This window comes from Triticum urartu, chromosome 2 (genome assembly GCF_003073215.2).
Source record: "Triticum urartu cultivar G1812 chromosome 2, Tu2.1, whole genome shotgun sequence".
NCBI lineage: Eukaryota > Viridiplantae > Streptophyta > Magnoliopsida > Poales > Poaceae > Triticum > Triticum urartu.
Genome location: NC_053023.1, coordinates 70,960,891 through 70,980,052, shown reverse-complemented (window position 1 = coordinate 70,980,052; position 19,162 = coordinate 70,960,891).

Genomic DNA, 19,162 nt, shown 5'->3' with positions numbered 1-19,162 from the left:
AATAGTAGTAGATGCAGGCAGGAGTCGGTCTACTAATCTTGGACGTGATGCCTATGTAATGATCACTGCTTGGATATCGTCATAATTATTTGAAGTTCTATCAATTGCCCAACAGTAATTTGTTTACCCACTGTTTGTTATTTTTCTCGAGAGAAGCCACTAGTGAAACCTACGGCCCCCGGGTCTTCTTTCTCATATATTTGGCTTGCAATCTACTTTTCCTTTGCATTTTTATTCGGATCTTAAACCAAAAATCCAAAAAGACCTTGCTGCAATTAATTTTATTTGGCGTTCGATCTATCAATATTTACACCTTTATCTCCCATCACAGGCCGTTTCTGGCGCCATACCCCAAAAGGGATTGACAACCCCTTTAACACGTCGGGTTGCTAGGTGTTGTTATTTGTGTGCAGGGGCTTATTACGTTGTGTTGCTTGGTTCTCCTACTGGTTCGATAACCTTGGTTTCATAACAGAGGGAAATACCTACCGTCGATGTGCTACATCATCCCTCCATCTCTAGGGAAATACCGACGTAGTTCCAGCTACCATCAAGGAGAATTTCTGGCGCCATTGCCGGGGGGATCTTCAACATAACCAGGTTCCTAATCACAAATCTTATCGCCTTGCAATTTACATTATTTGCCATTTGCCTCTCGTTTTCCTCTCCCCTACTTCACAAAAATTTGCTGTTTTATTCGTCCCTCTTGTTCCGTTCGCCGTTTTCTTGCCGAATCTGTTTTTGAGTGCAATCTTATTGTGTGGTCATCATGACTCAAGAGAACACCAAGTTATGTGATTTCTCAAATACCAACTACAATGATTTTATTGGCACCCTGCTTGCTCCTCCCGCCACTAGTGCGGAGACTTGTGATATTAATACTGCTTTGTTGAATCTTGTTATGAAAGACCAATTTTCCGGTACTCCTAATGAGGATGTCGCGTCCCATCTTAATACCTTCGTGGAATTATGCGATGTGGACAATGATGTGGTCAAGATGAAATTATTTCTGTTCTCTTTGTGTGATTCTGCAAAAATTTGGTTCTCTTCTTTGCCTCGCAAAAGTATCGATTCTCGGAATAAGTGCAAAGATGCTTTTATCACTAAGTATTTTCCTCTCGCAAAAATTATTTCCCTTAGAACCCAGATCATGAATTTCAAGCAATTTGAACATGAGCATGTTGTGCAATCTTGGGAAAGGGTGAAAATGATGCTAAGGAATTGCCCAACTCATGGGTTAAATCTTTGGATGATCATACAAAAAATTTATGCGGGATTGATTTTTGTTTCTTGTAATCTTTTAGATTCCGCCGCAGGTGGTACTTTTATGGAAATTACTTTGGGTGAAGCCACCAAATTGCTTGGTAATATCATGACAAATTATTCACAATGGCATACCGAAAGAGCTCCTACTATTAAAGAAATTAATTCGGTTGAAGAAATTTCTTCTTTGAGTGATAAAGTTGATGCTCTTATGAAATTGGTTGCTAGTAGAAGTGCTCCTATTGATTTTAATGATATGCCTTTGTCTACTTTGATTGAGCAAAATAGTGATGCCATTGATGTGAATTTTATTTCTCGCAATAATTTCAACAACAATGTTTATAGAGGAAATTTTAATCCTAGGCCTTTTCCTAGTAATTCCTCTAACAATTATGGTAATTCCTATGGAAATCAACCTTATAATAATAATAGTAACACCTCTGATCTTGAGAATAATATTAAAGAATTTATCAATACACAAAAAGTTTTCAACACTTCCATAGAAGAAAAGTTGAATAAGATTGATGATTTGTCTAGAAGTGTTGATAGAATTGCTCATGATGTGGAAAATCTCAAGATGAAAATTTTTGTGCCTAAAGTAGATGAATCAATTAAATCTCTTTATGTTTCTATGGATGAAAGTAAGAAAGGAACTGCTATGCTTAGAGCTAAAAGAGAATTTTTGGAAAAAGATTTTTCTAGTGATTATTCTTGCAAAAGTGATGAAGATCTTAAAATGATTAGTGTTTCTTCTATTGATTCCTTGTTTAGTAAAGTTAAGAATGTTGAAAAAGGGACTGGAGAAGAGTCAACTTTAGGTAGAAGGCATCCCAATATTTTGGAGGGTGAAAATCTTGTTGAGAAAATTGATGAAAGTGGGTTTGGAGAGGTCAAAACATTAGCTAGTGATGCACCCACTATTTTGGATTACAAAGACTTTAATTATGGTAGTTTCTCTTTGATTGATTGTATTTCTTTGTTGCAATCCATGATAAATTCACCCCATGCTTATGAACAAAACAAAGCTTTTACTAAACATATTGTTGATGCTATGATGAAAGCTTTGGAAGAAAAAATGGAACTAGAAGTTTCAATTACTAGAAAATTGCATGATGAGTGGGGAACCTACTATCAAAGTCAAGATTAAAAATTATGAATGTTTTGCTTTGTGTGACTTGGGTGCTAGTGTTTCCACAATTCCGAAATCTTTATGTGATGTGCTTGGTCTTACCAATCTTGAAGAATGTTCCTTGAATTTGCACTTGGCGGATTCTACTATTAAAAAGCCTATGGGAAGAATTAATGATGTTCTTATTCTTGCAAATAGGAATTATGTGCCCATAGATTTTATTGTTCTTGATATTGATTGCTATCTGTCTTGTCCAATTATTCTTGGTAGACCGTTTTTACACACTATTAGTGTCGTGATTGATATGAAAGAAGGCAATATTAAGTTCCAATTTCCTTTGAGGAAGGGTATGGAAAACTTTCCTAGAACTAGAATTAATTCACCTTATGAATCAATCATGAGGGAATCTTATGGATCTCGAACCAAAGATGACAAAACTTAGATCCATGCTTTATTCCTAGCTAAGGGCGTAAAACTATAGGGCTTGTTGGGAGGCAACCCAATGAATAAAATTTATTTTTGCTTTTTTCTTCCTGTTCTTGAGTGTTAGCACAATTATGCTACTGTTATGATTGTGTTTTTTATGTTTTAGTTAGTGTTTGTGCCAAGTAAAGCCTTTAGGATCTTCTTGGGCAATAGTTGTTTGATCTTGCTGAAAAAACCGAAACTTCTACGCTCACGAAATTAATTTTCATTTTTACCAGAGAGCGATAAAATACCCATTCCAATTCAAGTAGATCAATATACAAATTTCTCAGGTCGGCTTAATTTTTCAGAGTTTTTTGAGTTACAAAAGTATTCGAAATAGTCAGATTGCTACAAACTATTCTGTTTTGACAGATTCTATCTTCTCTGTGTTGTGTGCTTATTTTGATGGTTCTATGGTTTTATTTGATGAGTTTTTTCCATAGAAAAATTGGAATACAATAGATATAATACAAAAACAAAATATGAATTGGTTTGATACAACACTTATAGTAGTGGTTTATTATTCTTATACTAACGGATCTCATGAAGGCTTTGTTGAGTTTTGTGCGATTGAAGTTTTCAAGTTTTGGGTTATCTTACGATGGATGAAGGAAGGATGTAAGAGCCTAAGCTTGGGGATGCTCTGGCATCCCAAGCTATTATCCAAGAATGAGAAACCAACTAAGCTTGGGGATGCCCCTAAGTGTCATCCCTGCTTTCTTCCAACAACTATTGGTATTTTACTCGAGACTATATTTTTATTCGTCACATGATATGTGTTTTGCTTGGAGCGTCTTGTATGATATGTGTCTTTGCTTGTTTTATTTTGTGTTTTAAGTCATCAATCCTTTCTGGACACACTATTTGAGAGAGCTAAAATTATGTCATGACTTGTTATAATTGCTCTCTATGCTTCACATAAATCTTTTATGAGCTAGGATTTGCTCTAGTGCTTCACTTCTATCTTTTTGAGCACGGTGTGCTTTGTTATTTTTGAAGAAATTCTCCCTTGCTTCACTTAGATTTATTTGAGAGTTAGTAAAATTTTGAAGAAATTCTCTCTTGCTTCACTTAAATTATTTTAGGAGAAAGAAATTCGTTATGCTCACGATCTTCACTTATATTTGTTTGAGCTTATGAAAAGCAACACATGAAAATTAGTGCCAAAGTGATAGATATCCAAGAAGGATAAAGTAAAAGAAAATTTCATGAAGATCATTGGACAAAATAAACTTGATTCTTAGTAATACTTTTGAGATATGATGATGTGATATGTGAGTTATGTTGATGAGTAATTATGCTTTAGTAGGAATATTGGTGTTAAGGTTTGTGATTCCCTATGCATGCACGAAAGTCAATAATCATGCAATGAAAATTATATCCTACTTGTGGTGTATTATTCGGTGTTAATTATGCTTAATGCTTGCTTATGAGATTATTCGTTTCTTGGTTGGTCACTTCCCAATCTTTTGCTAGCCTTCATTTTGCACTAAGTATGACCTCTACTTGTGCATACAAAATCCTATAAACCAGCTTTGCCACATGAATCCACTATATCTACCTACATGTGGTATTCTTTTGCCGTTCTAAGAAAATTTGCATGTGCCATCTCTAATTTTCAAAATAAACTTCTCTTCTGTGTGTTTGTTTCGCTCACGGAGCGGTGAGGGGTTGATACGTCTCTGTCGTATCTACTTTTCCAAACACTTTTGCCCTTGTTTTGGACTCTAACTTGCATGATTTGAATGGAACTAACCCGGACTGACGCTGTTTTCAGTAGAATTGCCATGGTGTTATTTTTGTGCAGAAATAAAAGTTCTCGGAATGACTTGAAAATCAACGGAGATTATTTTTGGAATATATAGAAAATACTGGAAGAAGAATCCACGTCAGGGGGCCCACACCCTGTCCACGAGGGTGGGGGCGCACCTACCCCCCTGGGCGCGCCCCCTGCGTCGTGGGCCCCCTGATGCTCCACCACGTCCATCTTGACTCCATATATTCACTTTCGGAGAGAGAAAATCAGGGAGAAGGATTCATCATGTTTTATGATACAGAGCCGCCGCCAAGCCCTAAACTCACTCGGGAGGGCTGAACTGGAGTCCGTTCGGGGCTCCGGAGAGGGGAATCCGTCGCCATCGTCATCATCAACCTTCCTCCATCACCAATTTCATGATGCTCACCACCGTGCGTGAGTAATTCCATTTTAGGCTTGCTGGACGGTGATGGGTTGGATGAGATTTATCATGTAATCGAGTTAGTTTTGTTAGGGTTTGATCCCTAGTATCCACTATGTTTAGAGATTAATGTTGCTATGACTTTGCTATGCTTAATGCTTGTCACTAGGGCCCGAGTGCCATGATTTCAGATCTGAACCTATTATGCTTTCATGAATATATGTGAGTTCTTGATCCTATCTTGCAAGTCTATAGTCACCTATTATGTGTTATGATCCGTTAAGCCCGAAGTGACAATAATCGGGATACTTACCGGTGATGACCATAGTTTGGGGAGTTCATGTATTCACTATGTGTTAATGCATTGGTCCGGTACTCTATTAAAAGGAGGCCTTAGTATCCCTTAGTTTCCAATAGGACCCCGCTGCCACGGGAGGGTAGGACAAAAGATGCCATGCAAGTTCTTTTCTATAAGCACGTATGACTATATTCGGAATACATGCCTACATTACATTGATGAACTGGAGCTAGTTCTGTGTCACCCTATGTTATAACTGTTTCATGATTGATTGCTTCCGACATAATTATCCATCACTGATCCATTGCCTACGAGCTTTTCATATATTGTTCTTCGCTTATTTACTTTTCCGTTGCTACTGTTACAATCACTATAAAACCCAAAAATATTACTTTTGCTACCGTTACCACTACTATCATATTACTTTGCTACTAAACACTTTGCTGCAGATATTAAGTTTCCAAGTGTGGTTGAATTGACAACTCAGCTGCTAATACTTGAGAATATTCTTTGGCTCCCCTTGTGTCGAATCAATAAATTTGGGTTGAATACTCTACCCTCAAAAACTATTGCGATCCCCTATACTTGTGGGTTATCAAGACTATTTTCTGGCGCCGTTTCCGGGGAGCATAGCTCTATTCTTTGAGTCACTTGGGATTTATATCTGCTTATCATTGTGAAGAACTTGAAAGATCAAAGAACCAAGATTTTTCCCTCAACTACGAGGGCAGGTAAGGAACTGCCATCTAGCTCTGCACTTGATTCACCTTCTGTTTTGAGTAAACTTGCGACACCTACACATGCTATTGATTCTGATAGGTCGCATGTTATTGATGATGCCACTTCTACTTTGCATGATGCTTATGATGAAACTACTTCTATGCTTGATAATACTGTGCCACTAGGTGAATTTCTTGATGAACAACTTGCTAGGGTTAGAGAGAATGAAATTATTGAAACTGATAATATTGATGAAAGTGATGATGAAGATTCTCCCCCTAGATATGAATTGCCTGTTGTGCCTGAGGGTTATGTTATGGATGAAGAAACTACTAGAGACTTCTTAGCTTGCAATGATAGATCTGATCTTAAGAAATTATTAGCTAAGCTTAAAGAAAAGTCTTTGAATGCTAGAATGAAATATGACCATGCTTTTGCTACTTCACCTATCTTTATTCCTGATAAGGATTATGATTTCTCTGTCGACCCTGAGTTAATTACTTTGGTTGAATCTGATCCTTTTTATGGCTATGAACCTGAAACTGTTGTGGCACATCTTACTAAATTAAATGATATAGCCACCCTGTTCACTAATGATGAGAAAACTCGCTATTACTTTATCCTTAAGTTGTTTCTGTTCTCATTAAAGGGTGATGCTAAAACATGGTTTAATTCTCTTGATCCTGGTTGTGTGCGTAGTCCCCATGATATGATTTATTACTTCTTTGCTAAATATTTCCCCGCTCATAAGAAACAAGCTACCTTGAGGGAAATATATTTTTTTTGCAAATTGAAGAAGAGAGTCTCCCACAAGCTTGGGGGAGGCTTCTCCGATTACTTAATTCTTTGCGTGATCATCCTCTCAAGAAAAATGAAATACTTGATATCTTTTATAATGGACTAACCGATGCTTCCAGAGATTACCTAGATAGTTGTGTTGGTTGTGTTTTCAAGGAAACAAATGTTGATCAAGCTGAATTGCTATTGAATAATATGTTGACTAATGAAAATAATTGGACACTTCCTGAATCAACTCCTAAGCCATCTCCGAAGAAAAGGGGCATTCTATTTCTCAGTCCTGAAGATATGCAAGAGGCAAAGAAATCTATGAAAGAAAAAGGTATTAAAGCTGAAGATGTTAAGAATTTACCACCTATTGAAGAAATGCATGGTCTTGATAACCCGACACAGGTAGTAAAGGTAAATTCTCTCTATAGATTTGATGAAGGTGATATCCCTCGTTATAAGTCTGCTAGCCAATGCTTGGATGAGTTTGATAACTTTATTGTTAAACAAGAAAACTTCAATGCTTATGTTGGTAGACAATTAAAACACAATGATGATATGCTTAAACACTTGAGTGATTATATGTCTAGAGTTAAAGCTGAACTTAAACTTCTTAGTAAACATGCTTCCATGGTTACAACTCAAGTAGACCAAGTACTTAAAGCTTAGAATGATTTGCTCAATGAATTAAATAATAAGAAAATGATAATGCTATTAGAGTTATGACTAGAGGGGGTAAAATGACTCAGGAACCTTTGTATCCTGAGGGCCACCCTAAGAGAATTGAGCAAGATTCTCAGAGAACTAATATTGATGCACCTAGTTCTCCTAAAAGGAAGAAAAAGAAAAATTATAGGACTTTGCATGCTTCTAGTGAACCTGTTGTTGACACACCTGAGAATCCCAATGATATTTCTATTTCTGATGCTGAAACACAATCTAATAATGAACACGAACCTAGTGATAATGTTAATGATGATGTTCATGTTGATGCTCAACCTAGTAATGATAATGATGTAGAGATTGAACCTGCTTTTGATCTTGATAACCCACAATCAAAGAATCAACGTTATGATAAGAGAGACTTTGTTGCTAGGAAGCACAGTAAAGAAAGAGAACTGTGGGTTCAGAAACCCATGCCTTTTCCTCCTAAACCATCCAAGAAAAAGGATGATGAGGATTTTGAGTGCTTTGCTGAAATGATTAGACCTATCTTTTTGCGTATGCGTTTGACTGATATGCTTAAAATGAACCCTTATGCTAAATACATGAAAGATATTGTTACAAATAAAATAAAAATACTGGAAGCTGAAATTTCCACCATGCTTGCTAATTATACTTTTAAGGGTGGAATACCAAAGAAACTTGGAGATCCAGGAGTACCAACTATACCATGCTCCATTAAAAGAAACTATGTTAAAACTGCATTATGTGATCTTGGAGCCGGTGTTAGTGTTATGCCTCTCTCTTTATATCGTAGACTTGATTTGAATAAGTTGACACCTACTGAAATATCTTTGCAAATGGCTGATAAATCAACTACTATACCTGTCGGTATTTGTGAGGATGTGCCTGTTGTGGTTGCAAACGTTACTATTTTAACGGACTTTGTTATTCTTGATATTCCCGAGGACGATAGTATGTCGATTATCCTTGGTAGATCCTTTTTGAATACTGTTGGGGCTGTTATTGATTGCAACAACGGCAACATCACTTTTCATGTTAATGGTAATGAGCATATGGTACACTTTCCGAGGAAACAACCTCAAGTCCAAAGTATCAATTCTATTGGAAAATTTTCAACAATTACTATTGGAGGTTTTGAATTTCCTCTTCCTACTGTCAAGAAGAAATATGACATTCTTATTGTTGGGGATGTGCATGTCCCCGTTGATGTAACCTAGTGTTATTCGAAAATTCTCTGGTTTCATGTTATTCGAAATGAGTTTGTTAACAAGACTTGATCAACCTTGTTAGTGGATTCCTTTTGATGAGCATGAGATGGATGAATTTAGAAAACACAACTTTGTGTACCCTCTTTTTACTTTCTATTATTTATATTAAATAAAGCAAAAATAGTATTTTTTTGTCTGTTTTCTGAATTATCCTTGCAATATAAAAATACCCCACAAATAAAAGTTCTCCAAATGCCCTGAAAATGAAATATGATTTTTTTTCTAGAATATTTGAGGATTTTAGGAACTGAGAACACAGCAGGGGGAGTAGCCACGTGCCCACGAGGGTGGAGGGCGCGCCCCCTACGTCATGGACCCCACATGGGTCCCCTCCACTTATCCTTGCACCCACACACTTCGTCTTGCTCCATAAAAAAATCATCCACCAGCTCAAACCCGAGTTCTTGCTCATCTTGCTGCCATTTTCGATCTCCTTGCTCAAAGCTCCTCTCACAAAACTGCTTTGGGGGGTTGTTCTTTGGTATGTGACTCCTCCAATGGTCCAATTAGTTTTTGTTCTAGTGCTTTATTCATTGCAAATTTTTGCTGCTTATGTGACCCTGTTCTTGAGCTTGCATGTCAAATTTATGTGGTCAAAAACAGTTTTAATGCATGACATAGCCTCTAGGCACTTGTAGGAGTAGTTTCTATCAATTTTGTTGAGTTTGGTTCACTTTTATTTTTGAGTTACTAAAAATTTCAGAAATTTTTCAGAGGAAGAAATATGTTTAGGAAAATGTACCAAGGTGGTTCCTCAAGGAAGCAAGGACCCAGGCCCGCAATACACGAGCCGGACAATGAACTACCAAGAGATGCTCAAGTGTGGCCTTGTGAATGGCCGTCCGAAGATTTCATGGTCCAGGCAGGCATCAAGGAAGAATTTGACGCATATGTGCGTAAAGCTGATCTTGAGAGCTTCGAGGCAGATAAGTGCCCCCAATATTATCACCTAACTGATTCCTTCGTGAGAAGGTTTAAATTTACATCATCGCGCAATTCTCAAACTGTCCTATTTGATCTTTATGCTAAATCTTATACCATGGACTTAGAAGATTTTAATACTGCTTGTAAACTCCCACAGTGGGGTAATGTTAGTGAACCTCGCAAATCTGAATATAAATACTTTCTTGCTAGTATAACTGTGGGGGAATCTAGGGAAATCACGCGAGCTACCATAGGGAGCATTCATTTTCCTGCCATACAATATTTTGCTCTCTTCATAGGTAGATGCATTAACGGCAAGGATGAGGCAGGTCACATGTGTGTTCCTGATCTTAGTGTTCTCAAGAGTGCTGTATTAGGAGATAGACAATATAACTTGGGGGCCATTATTGCACGTAGATTGCATAATAATAGTATTGATGGAGATTTATTTGGTGGAATTTATGCAACCCGTTTAGCTGATTTTCTTGACATACCCTTACGCGGAGATGATATTGACTTGCCTCCTACTTATTTAGATTATAATGCCATGGTTCGTCATCAGTTTGTAGAGAGGAACGATCAGTTCCTCCAGTACCGACTAATCTTTGACAGACAACGCGCCTAGCACATCGCTCTCTCTGCTCCTACTTTCTTTGACTTTCAGGCAAAAGGGAGATATGTTATAACCAGGGAGGAGGCAAACGAGTACGAGAGGAGGACGGAGGCAGCTCGCCTCCAAGCTGCAGCTCATTAGGCAATTGCCGCTGCATCTCAGTACGACCCCAGCTACAACTTTGATCCATGGGCATAGACCAGCTTAGGCCAAATGCCTAAGCTTGGGGGAGTACGTATTTCTCACCGTCATTACATTCATGTTCACACACTCATGGTCGTTGTCGGTGCTCATACTTTTTCATTGTATCATCCATGCTAGTTTATTTTCTTTTTAAGCTTTCTTCTTGTGTGTTTGAAAAAAACTTAAGAAAAACAAAAAAAATAGTTGTAGCTTTTAGTTAGTTTGCTTTCCATGCCTGTAGTAGTAGTAATTAAAAGAAAACCCCAAAAGATTTCTCGTTCTTCTTTTGCTTGTTGGGAGCTTTCCCGTGTAAATAGTTTTGTTTCTTTTCTTTTTCCTTGGGGGTCGAGAGGAGAAGGCCTTAATGAAAATGTTGAGTGGCTCTCATATGCATTATTGTTGATCTAACAAAGAGCCCATATTACCTTGTCTTCTCCCTTGAATGTAATGCTTGCAGATTCCAGCTTAGTCCAATGCACGTCCACTATTATTATTATCCACACTATTCGGTCATGCAAGTGAAAGGAAATAATGACGATATATGATGAATTGATTGAGATGAGAAAAGCTGGTATGAACTCGACCTCTCTTGTTTTTTGTAAATATGATTAGTCCACCGTTCCCGATTCAGACTATTATGAATGAAACACGTTTGCAATGATAATTAGAGATTATAGTTTCTTATGCCATGCTTAATTTTCTAGGAGTTTATAATGGTTTACCTTGTGTGCCAACATGGTATTAAAATGGTTGTGATGTGGTATGATGGGGTGGTATCCTCCTTTGAACGATTCGAGTGGCTTGACTTGGCACATGTTCATGCATGTAGTTGAAACAAAATCAACATAGCCTCTACGATATTTATGTTCATGGTGAATTATATCCTACTCATGCTTGCATTCGGTGTTGATTAATTTTAATGCATGTTCATGACAGTTGTCGCTCTCTAGCTGGTCGCTTCCCAGTCTCTTTCTAGCCTTCACTTGTACTAAGCGGGAATACTTCTTGTGCATCCAATTCCATAAACGCCAAAGTTGTTCCATATGAGTCCACCATACCTACCTATATACGGTATCCACCTGCCGTTCCAAGTAAATTTGTATGTGCCAAACTCTAGACCTTCAAATAAACATTCGGTTTTGTATGCTCGAATAGCTCATGTATGAACTACGGCTGTCTGTATCTTCCATGCTAGGCGGGTTATTCTCAAGAGGAGTGGACTCCGCTCCTCACTCACGAGAAAATGGCTGGTCACCGGGATGCCCAGTCCCATGCTCAAATCAAATCAAAATAATTGCAAAAAAACTCCCCCAGGATTGTTGTTAGTTGGAGGCACCCGTTGTTTCGTACAAGCCATGGATTGATGCTTCTTGGTGGTGGAGAGTATAAACTTTACCATTCTGCTTGGGAACCGCCTATAATGTGTGTAGCATGGAAGATATCGATATCTCTCAGTTGTTATGTTGACAATGAAAGTATACCGCTCAAAATTGTGACGCCCCCGATTTAATCGTACACTAATCATACACGCAAACGTGTACGATCAAGATCAGGGACTCACGGAAAGATATCACAACACAACTCTACAAATAAAATAAGTCATACAAGCATCATATTACAAGCCAGGGGCCTCGAAGGCTCGAATACAAGAGCTCGATCATAGACAAGTCAGCGGAAGCAACAATATCTGAGTACAGACATAAGTTAAACAAGTTTGCCTTAAGAAGGCTAGCACAAACAGGGATACAGATCGAAAGAGGCGCAGGCCTCCTGCCTGGGATCCTCCTAACTACTCCTGGTCGTCGTCAGCGGGCATCACGTAGTAGTAGGCACCTCCGGTGTAGTAGGAGTCATCGTCGAAGGTGGCGTCTGGCTCCTGGGCTCCAACATCTGGTTGCGACAACTAGGTAGAAGGGATAGGGGGAAAAGAGGGAGAAAGCAACCATGAGTACTCATCCAAAGTACTCGCAAGCAAGGAGCTATACTACATATGTATGCATTGGTATCAAATGGAATAAGGGTATCATATGTGGACTGAACTGCAGAAAGCCGGAATAAGGGGGGGATAGCTAGTCCTTTCGAATACTACGCTTCTGGCAGCCTCCGTCTTGCAGCATGTAGAAGAGAGTAGACTGAAGTCCTCCAAGTAGCATCGCATAGCATAATCCTAACCAATGATCCTCCCCTCGTCGCCCTGTGAGAGAGCGATCACCGGTTGTATCTGGCACTTGGAAGGGTGTGTTTTATTAAGTATCCGGTTCTAGTTGTCATAAGGTCAAGGTACAACTCCAAGTCGTCCTGTTACCGAAGATCACGGCTATTCGAATAGATTAACTTCCCTGCAGGGGTGCACCGCATAACCCAACACGCTCGATCCCATTTGGCCGGACACACTTTTCTGGGTCATGCCCGGCCTCGGAAGATCAACACGTCGCAGCCCCACCTAGACCAACAGAGAGGTCAGCACGCCGGTCTAAACCTAAGCGCCCAGGGGTCTGGGCCCATCGCCCTTAGCACACCTGCACGTTGCGTGGGAGGCCGGAAGCAGACCTAGCCTAGTAGCCGTTCCAGTCCAATCCAGCGCGTGCCGCTCCGTTGCTGATGTCACGAAGGCTTCGGCTGATACCACGACGTCGAGTGCCCATAACTGTCCCCGCGTAGATGGTTAGTGCGTATAGGCCAGTAGCCAGACTCAGATCAAATACCAAGATCTCGTTAAACGTGTTAAGTATCTGCGAACGCCGACCAGGGCCAGGCCCACCTCTCTCCTAGGTGGTCTCAACCTGCCCTGTCGCTCCGCCTCAAAGTAACAGTCGGGGGCCGTCGGGAACCTAGGCCCACCTCTACCGGGATGGAGCCACCTGCCCCTTCAGCCCCCATCTCCGAACAGTATCACAGGTAAGGTAACTGTGCAAAGTATATTGTATATGCCCGTGATCACCTCCCGAAGTGATCACGGCCCAGTAGTATAGCATAGCAGACGGACAAGAGTGTAGGGCCACTAATGGAACACTAGCATCCTATAATAAGCAGTAGGATAGCAGGTAATGGTAACAACAGTAGTAGCAAGGACAGGCTATGCATCAGGACAGGAATAACGGAAAGCAGTAGCATGCTACACTACTCTAATGCAAGCAGTATAGAGAAGAGTAGGCGATATCTGGTGATCAAAGGGGGGGCTTGCCTGGTTGCTCTGGCAAGAGAGAGGGGTCGTCAACTCCGTAGTCGTACTGGGTAGCAGCGGCGTCGGTCTCGGTGTCTAGCGGAAGAAGAGGGGGGAGAAACAATAAATACAATGCAAACAGATGCATAACGATGCATGACAAAGCAAAGCGTGGTGCTAGGCATGCCCTAACGCGGTATGAGGTGATACCGGTGAAGGGGGGAAACATCCGGGAAAGTATCCCTGGCGTTTCGCGTTTTCGGGCAGAGGAGCCGGAGGGGGAAAGTTGCGAGTTGGATAGGTTAGGGATGCGTGGCGGACGAACGGGCTGCGTATCCGGGTTCGTCTCGTCGTTCTGAGCAACTTTCACGTACAAAGTATTTTCATCCGGGTTACGGTTTATTTTATATTAATTTTAAAAGGTTTAAATCATTTTTTGGATTTATTTAATTACTTAATTCTAACATTATCCAGAACAGTACATGCTGATGTCATCATGACATCAGCATGATGTCAGCAGTCAACAAAGGTGTTGACTGGGTCGCTGACGTGTGGGTCCCACATGTCATAGGTATAATAACCAAATTAACCTATTAATCAGTTTAATTAGTTAACTAGGTACCTAATGTTTAATTAGTTTAATTAAACAGGATTAATTAAGTTAATTAATTTAGTTAATTAATTAATTAACATTTTTATTTACTTATTACTAATTTATTTATTTTTAATTAATTATATATATTTTTATAAATCGTTTTCGTTCTGGGTCTAGGCCCACCTGTCATTGGCACATGGGGGGTGGGGCCTAGCTGTCATAGGCCCAGCGGCCTTAACGGGCGCTGGGTAGACGGGTTTCAGGCGCTGGGCCTGACGCCCATCCCGTTTGGGCGCGGTTGGGGAGCGGCGGCCACGATGGGGCGGACGGGGCTCCGGCGAGCCACCGAAGAGGCGGCGACTGGCGCTGGGGTGAAGGGCAACGGCCCTGTGGGCACCGACGGTCGCGGCCGCAGCCGGAGCAGGGCGGCGCGGGTAGCGAAGAGGGCCGTCGTGGCAGATGGCACACAGCAGCGGAGCAGCAGTAGCTGCAGGCAGTCGTGGCGAGGCGAGTTGCAGGGCAAGGGCGAGGCCAAGGCGGACAAGGCGCAGGAGGGGGAGAGGCGACAGCGCGTCGCACGGGGAAGGAGCAGCAGGGGCGGGGAGCGCCGTGGGACGACACGCAGCGGGCGCCAGTCAGGGACGCAGAGCGCGGTGGCTGCGCGGTGGCGCGGGCAGAGCCGCGCCAGAGCAGCAACGAGTAGGGGGGAGGCGCACGAGGCTCGCGACAAGGAGGCCAGTGGAGCACGCGGGACGGCGCGTGCGGGGTAAGGCAGCAACGGCGCAGCGGGCGCTGTGCACGGGGAGGCAACGGCGGAGGGAGAGCAGCGGCAAGGGTCGGCGCGTGGCCACGGGCGAGAGAGAGAGAGAGGAGGGGGAGCGCGGGGCGTGCTCACGGGGGGGAGTAGGGGTTCGGGCAGCGGGCTCGGGGAAGGTTGGGGGGGCCGACGGCGTAGAGGGAAGCAGGCCGGCGAGGGAGAGTGAAGCAGTCCGGCGGGGGGGGCTCCGGGCACTGGCGTCGGCGTGCGGGGGCGAGGGGATCGGGAGTTCCCGATCCAGATCCAGGGAGGAGTGGTGCGAGTGGGGTGGGGGTGAGCTAGGGTTTCGGTCGTGGGGGGGAGATAAGGGAGGCGTGGGGGAGGCCGGTTGGGCCTGCGGTCGAATGGGCCGGCCTGCTGGGCCGAAGCCCAGTGGGGGTCTTTCTCTTTCTTTTTTTTGTTTTCTATTTGTTTGTTTTTTTTCTTTTCTGTTTTAAGTCATTTAAAAGCATTTAGGCATTTTATAAAAATGTGTTTACTTCACCATAATTACCGATGCAATAATAGACATAGCCCGAACATTTTATTTTAATATTTGAAAAACTTTTGTCGTTTGACTTAATTAGGATTTAAATTTGAAACGGTTTTGAATTAACCCGAAATTAATTACAGTGACAGAGGTGACGTGTCACCATTAACGTGAGATCACTGTAGCGTGATTATCCGGGCGTTAGGGGGACATCTTCAGACTAGCTTGATAGCTATTATTATAAGAGAACTCGGCATATGGAAGAGATTCCTCCCATTTCTTGCCGAATGAGATTACACAAGCTCGAAGCATGTCTTCGAGAACTTGGTTGACACGTTCAACTTGCCCTTGTGACTGTGGATGAAACGCAGTACTGAAAGATAAGTGAGTCCCCATAGCTTCTTGGAAACTTGCCCAGAATCTTGAAGTGAATAAGCTGCCACGGTCTGAACTGATAACCAGTGGAATACCGTGAAGTGAAACAATTCTGGACATGTAGAGAGTAGCAAGCTGACTAGCAGTGATTGTCTCTTTGACCGCCAGAAAATGGGCAACTTTGGAAAGCCGATCAATGACGACAAGAATATCATCATTACCTTTCTGCGATTTGGGAAATCCAGTGACGAAGTCCATTTCAACATGGTCCCATTTCCATTCAGGAATAGAGATAGGTTGCAGAGTTCTGGCAGGCCTTTGATGCTCTGCTTTGATTCGGCGACAAACGTCACACTCAGCAACATAACGAGCAATGTCCTGCTTCATATTAGACCACCAGAATCTTTGACGAATATCCTGGTACATCTTTGTACTACCAGGATGGATGGACAGAGGCGTATCATGAGCTTCTTGCATAACCCTTTTAGTCTTATCCAGGTTTTTCTTCGAACATGGTACCACTAGGCGGCCTTTGAAATACAAGGCGCCATCGTCGGCGACAGTGAAGAATGAGGGCTTTCCTTCTGCTAGATGGCGTTTAATCTTATGGACTTCAGAGTCATAACCTTGAATAGTCTTTATACCAGCTACGAGATCTTGTATGATAGCCAGGGTATTTAGAGAACCCTTAGTAACAACAAGAAGATTCATCTTGCGGAACTCCGGGAGAGGGGGAGCGAGTGCTCCAGGAGGAACAATATGGAGATTCAGCTTTCTAAATTCTTCGACAAGCGAGGGCTGAACTTTATGAACCTGGAGGTGGTTGCAGTAAGACTTGCGGCTCAAGGCATCAGCCATTACATTAGCCTTGCCGGGGGTGTAGGATATACCCACGTCAAAGTCTGCAACAGTCTCCATCCATCTCTGCTGACGGAGGTTCAGATCTGGCTGAGTAAACAGATACTTCAGACTTTGATGGTTAGTGAAGATCTCACAACGATTACCGAGAAGGTAATGTCGCCACTGCTTCAGTGCATGAATGACAGCAGCCAGCTCGAGGTCGTGAACTGGGTAGTTTTCTTCGTGAGGGCGCAGTTGAAGAGAGGCATAAGCAATCACTCTGCGCCCCTGCATTAGGACACAGCCTAATCCTTGGTGGGAAGCGTCGCAGTAAATGACGAAGTCCTTCTTAGTATCAGGTGGTGCAAGCACGGGGGCAGAAGTCAACTTGTCTTTGAGCGCCTGGAAACTTTCCTGACACTTGTCTGTCCAGTCAAACTTGACACCCTTATGCAACAAATTAGTCAGAGGCCTGGCAATCTTGGAGAAGTTCTCGACGAATCGACGGCAATAGCTGGCGAGACCGAGAAAACTTCGGACTTGCTTCACATTCTTCGGAGGAGTCCAATCGAGAATAGCCTGAACTCGTTCAGGGTTGACGGCAATACCATCTTTGGAGATGACATGCCCAAGATAGGTTACTTCGGGGAGCCAGAATTCACACTTGGAATACTTAGCATACAGCTGATGCTCCCGAAGCTTTTCCAGCACAAGACGAAGATGTTTAGCATGTTCCTCCTTGTTCTTGGAAAATACAAGGATATCGTCCAAATAAACCACGAAGAACTTGTCGAGGTAATCCATGAATATATAATTCATCAGACGAGAGAAGGTGGCTGGAGCATTCGTTAAGCCGAATGACATGACGGTGTACTCGTATGATCCATACCGAGTCACGAAGGCGGTTTTTGGGATGTCCTCTTCACGAACACGGATCTGGTAGTAACCCAACCTCAAATCGAGTTTGGAGAACACTGATGAGCCAGCCAGTTGATCATAAAGATCATTGATCCGGGGAAGAGGATATTTATTCTGAATGGTAGCTTGGTTTATAGGACGGTAGTCTTGGACTAATTGGTTTGTCCCATCCTTCTTCTTAACAAAGAGAGAAGGTGCTCCCCAAGGAGAGCAACTTGGGCGAATGAAACCTTTGACAAGAGATTTGTTGATTTCCTCCTTAAGCTCAATGAGTTCATGCGGCGGCATCTTGTAGGGTCGTTTAGCTATAGGGGTAGTGCCGGGTTTCAAGTCGATGATGAATTCTACAGCTCTAGCAGGGGGAATCCCTGGAAGTTCTTCTGGGAAGACATCTTGGAATTCATGAACGACGGGAATGTTTTCAATGCCCTCGAGTGGTGCAGCGTTCAACGCATTCAAGGCATAAAGTCATGCCTCGGCGTTCTGAACTAGATGAGCTTGGTAAGCTATTATTTCATCAGAAGGGTGTAGCAGATGGATGACCTTAGTGGCGCAAACTATAGAAGCAGTATGCGCTTTTAACCAATTCATTCCTAGAATGAGATCAATGCTACAGGACTTCAGTACGATGGGAGAGACAAGGAATTCTAGTCCTTCGATTTCTACAGGGACGTCGTTGCAAATCATGGAGGTTCGACATTGGCCCGCAGGGGTGTGTACTAATAGTGAAGCATTCATGTCCTCACATTTAATGTCGTGCAAGCATGCAAAACCTTCTAACATGAATGAATGCGATGCACCTGTATCAAATAAAACGGATGCTGGTACTGAATTTACGAGGAGGGTACCCATCACAGTAGGAGGCTGGTCTTGAGCTTTGCTCAGATCAACGTGGTTGGCATGAGCACGACCATAAGACTTGGCATTGTTGCTGTGGGGCTGGTTGCTTCCACAGCCAGTTGTTGGAAGGGCCAGTTGATTCTAGTTCTGGTTGCATTCCCTAGCACGATGCCCTGGTTGTCCACACCTGAAGCACAATCCATTATTGGGAGTGGGAACAGGAGCTTGTGGTGGTGGAGCTGGGAGTCTTGGCTGCCTAGTTGGAGGAGCAGGCAGACGAGGTGCAGCATAGGTCTGCCTTGGGGTAGGTGCATCCGGCTGGTACAAGCTATTGAGAATCCATATCTTGCGTTTCTGCGAGGACGGGCTCGAAGATGAGCCTGTGTCACGGTTGCGCCTGTGAGAGCTCTGGTATTCCTGCAGACCAGTTTCGACATTGATGGCTTTGTTCACCAGAGTGGCGAAATCAGCAAAGTCATGCACTAGAAGTGTGAGCTTGATGTCAGCTTGAAGGCCATCACGGAACTTCTCCTGTCTGCGTGCATCAGTTGCAATGTCTTCTTCAGCATAGCGGGACAAGTCAAGAAACTCACACTGGTAAGCTTCCACAATTTTGTTGCCTTGGGTGA